Genomic DNA, 7,592 nt, shown 5'->3' on the forward strand with positions numbered 1-7,592 from the left:
AAATGATTTATCCTAATTATGTCCTGGGTTTTAAGTAATTAATAATACAAAAGGAAAAATCACAAAAAACTCTTAAGGTCATGAAAATTAATTGCGATTTAGCAATTCAATGAGGCATCCACCTTAGTTATTGAAAAGTATCGGCGATTCTGGCCCGTATTTACTTGGTATTGGATTGATACCAAAATATGCAGTATCGCACGCCACTATACCTTTCTAATGTGACGTTGTTGTCCTTGGCTCTCTTTCTCTCTCTCTCCCTCCGGCTCTGTTCCTGTGCTACTGTGAGTGTAACTACCGCCCCTCCCCCCTCTTCCCAGCGCAAAGCACAAGGCGCGCATGTGGAGTGAAGCGGGAAAAAAAGTGCGAGAGAGAGGGTGAGCGAAAGAAAGGAAAAAAAAAAACAAAAACCCACGGCTCGGGATAAGGAGCCGGTTTTCTGGGAATCCATCCTACCTGACAAACCATCCTACCCGTTGTTTCTACGCATGCACACAACACAAAATTCAGAGGCGAACCATCCTACCTTTGTGAATATAAGCTACTAACATATTCTGATGGGTACAATTAAGTGCCAAACCGTCCTACCTTTGTAAATGTGACGTACAAGCATACTTTAACAGCTAAAATTAAGTGGCGAACCATCCTACCTCTGTGAATATGAGCTAGAAGCATAATTTTACAGCTAGAATTCAGTGGCAAATCATCTTACCTTTGTTACTAACCGCTAGACACATACTCTGACGGGTAAAATTACGTGCCAAACCATGCTACCTTTGTGAATGTGACCTACAAGCATACTCAAAGTTAAGTGGCAAACCGTCATACCTACTTACATTTGTGCTGGAATGACTCTGTGACAGCAGAAATGTGCATAAACTACTTACGGTAGGACGTTTTGCCAAAGTAGGACGTTTTGTCAGAACACCGGCTCGCGTCGTTCACGTCAAAGATCCGGCTCTAAGAGCCATTTTGTTCGCGACCGATACATCACTAGTGGTGAGAATGGGGGGGGGAGGGGGCTTATTTGTTTAAAAACATATTAACAAATTTAAAGAGGTTAATGTAGCAATACAAAACTTATCATAATGACTTATTCAGTTGTCTGTTCATTACAAAGTATAACTGGGGTATTGATCTTTCTCTCTTTCCCTTTGTAAAGAATGAACATGATGCTAGATGTTTCTGTTCTGATGTACTAGAGGGGAACAAAGCATCCTCTGCCCCTTTGAACTTCAGAGCATTTCACTTAGTGTTTTCATTTATTTTTAAGTCATATCTACTGTTGTTCAGGATTCGCTCATAACTTTTGAGTATATATTTCATAGCTAATTGTGTTATTTCTACCATCACATCTACAGCATGTAATGTTGAATTTCTAAGGTTTTTTTTTTAACAAGCAGCAAATTGAGTTATGTATACCTTATTTAAGCAAGCAGACAGCAAGAGCAATCAATAATAAATTAAATTATTTACAGAAAAGAGAAATTCAAGGTGAGTGTTCTAACATTCCTTTTTTTCCCTTTAACTGAAAGGTAGTTCTTTAGAATCTGTAGCCATTTGTACCTGAACACATTCTGTTTTTTTAACATAAGCTTGTCTGGAGGAGTGTATGACTGAACTGGATTGGTGCTGAGATTTGTAATAAGAAAACGGGAAATGCTGTGGTTATACAGGCTGTCCACTTACTCAGATATCTGCCGAGGAAGAAGAATTGCTTTGTGAGTCATTCACCCTTACTGGCCTTCGATCACCTACGCCTTCCATAGTAGCAGGGAACAAATGCACTGTGCCTCTCGCAGCGTATAGCAGAGGAGGGCCTTTGAAAAGAATAAAGAGGGTCAGTTTGTGCTGCTTTGACGGTTTCCCCCATATTGCACTCTGTCTTACCATCTTGGTCTTCAGCTGGTTTCCACACAGAGACGATAAAAAGGACACGGTCCTCGAAGAAGAAACATCCCATTCAATTTTAAATAATAAAATCACAAAATCTATTATTTATGCCCCAAATGTCCAGCTTGGGATATCAAATGCACTTTTGAAGTCTGTAAGGGTGTATCTTTTCACCTTGTTTGAAGTTGGTCCCACCAATATGAAAGGAGGTGGGTGTATACAGAGAATATCAAGCCGAGTACGTGTTTACTTATTTATCTGCTTCATGCATTTGCTCTTTTAGGACTCGGTTCACAGGAAGTGCAGGATGGACATCTGAGCCTTTTGGGTAAGGATATTTCATAAACTGCAATAAATGTTGTGCGCCAGCGGTAACTTCTTCCTTTTTGAAGACAATTCAGAACTCCTTTGGGAGTTAAAATATTACTTTTTTCACCCTATTGAAATTGGATTGGCAGCTGGTTTCAAATTTATATTACTAAAGAAATGGTGACCAACGCGCTAAAATATTGTCCACACTCCAATGAGACTAGATTGAGAATTCCTCCAAAGTTGTTCCTCAGTTCCAAACATCCAAAGGCATTTACTGTAGGGATCCTAGCTTTATTAGCTTTCTCCACTGACCTCTGTTTTGATTGACGGGTAGACTCCTAATATTTAAAAGATCAACAAAATTAGTGATGACTCACCTTTAATTTTTTTGCATAATATTGTCTTTAGTTCCAATAGTTGTTAAATATGTGCAAAATGTCCACATTTTCAAATCTTTAATTATACCATCACTTTAGGCATGGTGTATAAATCCTGCAAGTGAAACTTTAATGCATCTAATCGCAGAAAGTTCTCTGATACTAACCCCATATAAATCTGACATGTCTATATTGTAGCTGTGCTTTGCTTTTTTATTATTTTTCCCCAGTAAAAAATAAGTCTAAAGACAAAGAAAGCAAGCAAGGTTTCCAATGTACTTGCAGGACAAATGTAGTGTTTTGTTCTGCTAAATCATTCAGCAATAATACAATTCATGAATTCAAGGCACTGCTGGTTTTAGTGAATTTTTTATTATATGCTAGTGTAATTTACTAACCACAGAGGTTGTTCATAGTTCATTAATTACCTGAGGTCCCCACATAATGAAGGCCTCAAGAGAACAGGGCTCAAGGCGTACTCCCATTGATGTATTTTGGTGATATATACACACTTGCATACACTCATAAAGAGATGAATGCAAATATACACGTTAAGAATAAAAATATGCTGGTTGTGGCCCTTTTCTGTGTGCATGTGCTATTTTTAAAAAAGCAAGGGTGAGGCGGACAAAAAAGTTGCCTGCATGCTCTTTCTGCAACTCAGGTGCTGAAGAGGGGAAACAGATGATGTCCTGCTTTTTTCTGACTTAAACTTTGGTTTTGTTTTCTGCAGATATCTGATATGCAGACCTATGAATTCTGTTTTGTGTGTTGTCAGAAGAGGGACAGAAGAGTTTCTGATCATCTGTTGTAGAACAACATGTCAGTGTGTAATAATTGGTTCACAGTAAATATTAGAAGTTCCTTACATGGTCTAAAAACATGAATCTTACATTTCTGTTAGCTGTCACAGTTGTGGAAATCACCTAGTGTTGTGTGAATCACCATGTGTTGGTTGACCTCGCTTAAACAAACTGATGAAAGCGAATAAAAACGGTTTAAAAATTATATTTCTATTTCTAATTTCTATTAAAACTCACCCCACACAAGGTAAACATATTCTTAAGATGTTCAGGTTCAACAGAAACTTCCAATTACCCTTTGCAACCCACTACTTGTGTAATAGGGCATTGGTTTTTCGCTAAGAAAATGTGCTTTTTTAAACTCCAGATGTCCTGAAACAGTTTGTTAAGAGTTTCTGAAATGAGTATTTTCCTACTCTTTCCATTCTTTCAGGTGGTAAATCCCAATTCCAGTGCCTATTACTCATGCTGGAATAGGTATGTGTTCTTCACTGCGGAGGGATTGAATCGACTGCTTTCAGGGTGAATCAGTAATGCGGAAATGAAAGAAAAGCAAAAAGCTGCAAATTAAACTCCTTGCTTCCTCTGGCAGGTTCTTTTCAAGAGGAGCTGACAGGGCTTGACTCGAGAGCTGATCTTACTCAAGGAGGTGATAATTAAATAATGGAGGCCCACGTCTAACAAATTCCACAGTATGGATTTGGGATTTCTCAGCAGTTTCACCTTCCCTACTGTGCCACACAATCAATATTTGATCAAGGTCCTAGTCATGAGAGTCTAAGCATCCCCATTTTCACTTTTAAATCCCTACCCAGTTGCGTAATTCCCTTAAACTGGGATGGCTGCCTTTGCCAATATTTGATTTTTCTAAGTGTGCAGCCACAGTCAGCGTCCTTTGAACTGTATTAATTTCAGACAACAGTAGTTTCTTCCGAGTTTGAATTAGCCAATAGCAATTAAAGTCTGTAAATGCGTTTGAGGAACGTGCTCACACACGTCATGTGAAGGAGAATGTTGAATATGCAAGTTTACAGAGCATATTGTAGCTGTTCAAATAATAATAGAAAGCTACCTTATTCACAAGACTTCTCCAATCTCTGCACAATTAATTTGACAGAGTTTTACAGCTCATGCAACCCCGCTGGCATTTGTGTGTCCTTCCTGGATCAGACCGTGGATCTTAGCTCAGGTGGATCTGTAAACTACTACACCATCAAGTCGATTGATGTTCAACTGAAATTATATATACAGTCTTAACCAGCGCTGAAGTGCACATTACAGACTTTTTACAAGTATAAGTGAATTCACATTCGTGAAATAATAAGTACATTCGCATAACCAAATTTACAGTAGCGCTAATGGATAAAGCAAAATAGATGATCATCTTGTGAACATTTAAGTGACTTAGAGTTATTTTCAGGAGACACAATTGTAATATCTGGGGGGATAATCTAAATTGCCACTAGGTGTGAATGTGCGAATGAATGTGAGTGCGAATGGTTGTCTGTCCCTGTGTGTTAGCCCTGCGACAGACTGGCGACCTGTCCAGGGTGTACCCCGCCTCTCGCCCTATGACAGCTGGGATAGGCTCCAGCGCCCCCCGCGACCCTGAAAGGGATAAGCGGAAGCGAATGGATGGATGGGGGGAAAAGTTTCTGCTGTTTCATAAACTGGAACTACTTCACTTGTGTTTTTCCCTCCCAAGTTTCTCTGCTTTATGGCAGGAAACGTGGGTAGGGGGAAATCACAGAGGACTGGTTATATTCCCTTTTCTACAAGCACTTTGATGACACTTTGAATGGGCAATAATTAAAATCTTATTTGCATAATGTTCCCCAAAAACTTTATGGACAGCAAATTTAATTAAACTACCATACTTAAGAACCATGACCTTGAGGCAACCAAGAAAAGGAGATGTTACGTTCCCCTTTCAAAGGTATGCTAATTATACCATTTGAAAACATTTTACACTCTTTCGTCAATTTTTCAGCACACATCCTATAGTTCTCTAGTGGGCACATAAAATATCAGTATGGTCCTTTAAGTCTGAACTAGTAAGCAGGACAATTAGAAACCTCTCTGCAGTAAATATTAAGCGGATAGTGTGCATTTGACTAGAAATGAGGGATTAACTACTTAAAATGTTCTGCTTGATCCCTCGACTGGACTTCAAAGTGAAGTTATATTGGAAGAAGAGCGTTTGAGAACATGGGCCGTTATCTGCGGCCCTGTCGTGCTGCTGACACTCAGAAGTCAGAGTGTTTCCAAGAAAGTTTGAACCCCGTGGGGACGCGTTCTGATGACGCACAATGAACTAATGGAGCTCATGACTCATCAGAGTATTTAATAATGTAGTAGTTCTTTAATTTTACTGAATTTACTTCATCCTGTGATGTGTCAAAGTCAAGTAGAGAGTGACAGTTTGCTGGGCTCTTCTTCCCTGAGGTTGGCCAAAAAAGTACATTTTTAACTTCTATGTTGGTCAACAAAACATCTTAATTTTACAATAATGGGTCTAAAATGTGTGATATGCCTACATTTTTTTATTATTTCATATTTTTAACACTTTGGTTAAGTTTGAGCATCATAACTACCTTTTTAGCTTTATGAAAACATCATGGTTTAAGGAATGAATATCTTTCAGTAACTTTTGTTTTAGTCTTATAATTGTGTGATGAGAGTGACGCCTGTATGTATTCATGGAGGTATGTCAGGCTATTTTCCTGTCTTTGAATAGCAGTGGCTTTTCAGCTATTCCTCTTTTCCTCTGTGGTCGGCTTACAACTGGGTATATGGAAGAATGCTATTGATGTAGCATAATTGCTGTTGGCGCAGTTTCAGAGGGCGCTGGCTGCCTTACACAGTGCTTATGATTGCTTCTTTCTTGGCCAAATACTCATCACATAGTAGTGATACTTTGGTTCATGTTTCCTCTTTTTTCCCTGATTCTTTTACTCAATCACAAATTATTGCATTGTGACTGTGCCAGTTCTTAATGATAGATGTTTCAAAGTTGTACGGTTTGATTTCTAGTAAAACTGGAAAGTATGAACTTGTGCCAAATACCTTTGGAAGTTAATACAAAAGACCCGACTACTGAGGAAAGCAGCATCCTTTCAATTAATACTGAGAGCACACAAATTATAATTGCTTTTATAAGCTGAACAGCAACAATTGTCTGATTGAATTCCATTATTCAAATTTAATTTTACTTTTCAAGTATTTCACTTGATACGAAATGGTTAAATTCATGTCAGTGATTTGTCTGACTTGGTCCTATTTTATATCCAAGCCCCGGCTTTTTTGCCGGTAGCACAGGATTAAATTCGTCTAAAAAAGTTACAAATATTTTCATGCTTCAGAAACACACTTTCTTAACTATGTTGATAAATAATATGCGTAGTTTCCTAAATAGAATCAGCAACACTAGTGAAGCGAACTCTTGTTTAATTCTTTGTGCTGGTCTCCTAAGTTTTGTCCTCTAGGTCTCGGTACTCATTTCAAACAAATCAGCCAATTATTCTCTGGCTGATGATGTCACCATTGATGTCTGTGTGAGGGTTTCAAATCCAATATTTCTTTCCCATAAGTGTATGACCTTAATGATTTCTCATTCCCCTGCTAGACGTGTTGCTTCTTACAATGTACTGAACTTTGTCGATCCATGCAGTGTACTATCCTTGGGCAAGGTTTACTGTATGATGACCTGACCCTCTTGAGGAGGTGAGCCCAGGCTCTGCAGTTCAGTAGAACTTGTGTATGTAAGTGCGTTATATATAGCATGTAGTATATGGTGTTATCACTCAAGGGACTGCAATGTTACCTCAATGATGTCTGGCTCAGTGAAAAGCAGCGTGTTAAAGAATTAGTGAATCTGTAATTCATGTGAGAGGATACGTTCAACAACTGCTTCAGTTAAACCACAAAATGTATGAGATTGTTAAGCTCATAGTGCTGCACAACAGCACTCATCAAAAGCATTTGTGTAGGTGAAAGAGAGAGAGAGCGACTGAGAGAGATGACATGCTGATATAAACTGAAGCATACTCAGGCACAAATTGTTAAGTGCAGTGTGAGTGCAGGTAGATTTGGGGAGGGGGGGGGCAACTCCAGTCAGGCACACTAGAGGGTAACTGTACTTACATGAGTGCACCCTAAAATACTCTGCCTGCACAGCAAATCCAGCATGTCCAAATTAACACTGTCA

The 7,592-nt window shown here is 38.9% G+C and overlaps 1 long non-coding RNA gene across 2 annotated transcripts in view; it reads left to right on the plus strand.

Annotated features, from left to right (window-relative positions):
* Positions 1–5,036, plus strand: part of LOC146511686 (uncharacterized) — a 66,768-nt gene extending 61,732 nt beyond the window's left edge. The window contains exons 2-4 of one of the 2 annotated variants that reach the window (XR_014875908.1): positions 2,177–2,221; positions 3,819–3,862; positions 3,978–5,036. This is a non-coding gene — a long non-coding RNA (uncharacterized LOC146511686). Of the gene's footprint in view, positions 1–2,176 lie in introns of both variants that reach the window. The other variant, XR_014875907.1, reaches the window with a different exon arrangement.
* The last annotated feature ends 2,556 nt before the right edge of the window (positions 5,037–7,592 follow it).

The sequence above is a fragment of the Neolamprologus multifasciatus genome, chromosome 9 (assembly GCF_963576455.1).
Source record: "Neolamprologus multifasciatus chromosome 9, fNeoMul1.2, whole genome shotgun sequence".
Lineage (NCBI taxonomy): Eukaryota > Metazoa > Chordata > Actinopteri > Cichliformes > Cichlidae > Neolamprologus > Neolamprologus multifasciatus.